Source organism: Cebus imitator, unplaced genomic scaffold (assembly GCF_001604975.1).
Source record: "Cebus imitator isolate Cc_AM_T3 unplaced genomic scaffold, Cebus_imitator-1.0 Scaffold5, whole genome shotgun sequence".
In the NCBI taxonomy this organism is placed as follows: Eukaryota; Metazoa; Chordata; class Mammalia; order Primates; family Cebidae; genus Cebus; species Cebus imitator.
The window spans coordinates 12,792,160-12,794,081 of record NW_016107320.1 but is presented as its reverse complement, the minus strand read 5'-3'; the positions used below and the strand labels follow the sequence as shown (position 1 = coordinate 12,794,081).

General features: G+C 44.3%; 1 protein-coding gene across 2 annotated transcripts in view; it reads right to left on the bottom strand.

Moving 5' to 3' along the window:
• Nucleotides 1–1,922, bottom strand: part of ASH2L (ASH2 like, histone lysine methyltransferase complex subunit) — a 39,819-nt gene that overhangs the window by 10,172 nt on the left and 27,725 nt on the right. The window lies entirely within an intron of this gene.

The window sequence follows — 1,922 nt, the reverse complement described above, 5'->3', positions numbered from 1 at the left end:
TTAGACTCACTGTCACCCAGGCTAGAGTGCATTGGTTTGATCTTGGCTCACTGGAACCTCGGCCTCCTGGGTTCAAGTAATCCACCTGTCTCAGCCTCCCGAGTAGCTGGGATTACAGGTGCCCACCACTATGCCTGGCTAATTTTTGTATTTTTAGTAGAGACGGGGTTTCACTGTATTGGTCAGGCTGGTCTTGAACTCCTGACCTCAGGTGATCCACCTGCGTTAGCCTCCCAAAGTGCCGGGATTACAGGAGTGAGCCACCACACCCAGCCTATGTGTGATTATCTTTAAGATATCTGATTAATTATACTGCATACTCCCTAAAATATAATGAACCAATGGTGATGAGTTTGGAACTTAAATGAATTTTCCTTTAAAAGATTTAAGTTTTGTTCTACTGATCAGTTTAAAAAAATTTAAAAAATAAAAAAGATTTAAGTTTTGGTTTTTTTTTTGAGACAGAGATCTCCCTCTATTATCTGGACTGGAGTGCAGCCTCCCAAGCAGCTGGGACTATAGGCACGTGCCACCATGCCCAGCTACTTTCTGTATTTTTCTGGCAGAGATGGGGTTTTGCCATGTTGCCCAGGCTGGTGTTGAACTCCTGGACTCAAGGGATCTGCCCACCTTGGCCTCCCAAAGTACTGGAATTACAGGTGTGAACCACCACACCGGTCCTTCTATTTTTTTTTTTTTAGAGTCAGGGTCTTGCTCTCTTACTCAGTCTGGTGTGTAGTGGTACAACCACAGCTCACCACAGCCTTAAACTCCTGGCCTCAGGCGATCTTCTTGTGTTGGCCCCCCAAGTACTAGGATCACAGGAATGAGCCATTGTGCCTAGCCTCTTACTTAGTTTTTTTTTTCCCCCTTGAGATAAGGTCTCACACTGTTGCTTAGGCTGAAATGCAGTGGCATGATCTTGACTCACTACAGCCTTGGCTTCCTGGGCTTAAACAATCCTCCTGCCTCAGCCCCCAAGTAGCCGGGACTACAAGCACTACCACACCCAGCTAATTTTTTGTAGACACAGGGTTTGGCCAAGTTGCTCAGGCTGGTCTCAAACTCCTGGACTCAAGCAATCCATCCTCCTTGGCTTCCCAAAGTTCTGGGATTACAGGCATGAACCACTGCACCTGGTCTTAACTGTTTTAAAACAAGTTCAGACTTCCAAAAAATGATGGAGCCCTAGTGTGTACCTCACTCAGTTTTCCCAAATGTTAACATCACATATAATCATAACATAATCATCAAAACCAGAAAATTAATAATACAATACTATCAAATAATCCATAGATCTTAAAATCAAGCCAATTATCCAAGTAATATCCCCTTTTCTGGCCCAGGTTCTAATCCTAGAGTCCACATTTCATTTACTTGTCATGTCTCCTTAGTCTCTTCCAATTTCAAACAGTTCCCCAACCTTTCATAAGCTTGATACTTTGAAAAATATTGGTCACTTTAGTTTGTAGAATGTCCCTCAATTACATTTGTCTGGTGTTTCTTTTTTTTTTCTTTCTTTTTTTTTTTTGGAGATGGAGTCTCGCTCTGTCATCCAGGCTGGAGTGCAATGGTGTGATCTTGGCTCATGAGACCTCTGCCTCCTGGGTTCAAGTGATTTTCCTGCCTCAGCCTCCTGAGTAGCTGGGATTACAGGCACATGCCATCATGCTTGACTAAGTTTTGTATTTTTGTAGGAACGGGATTTCACCATGTTGACCAGGCTGGTCTTGAACTCCTGACCTCCAGGTGATCCACGTGCCTCAACCTCCCAAAGTGCTGGAATTACAGCTGTGACTCTGGCCTGGTATTTCCTCATTTTTTTTTTTTTTTTTTTTTACGGAGTTTCACTCTTGTTACCCAGGCTGGAGTACAATGGCGCGATCTCGGCTCACCGCAACCTCCGCCTCCTGGGCTCAGGC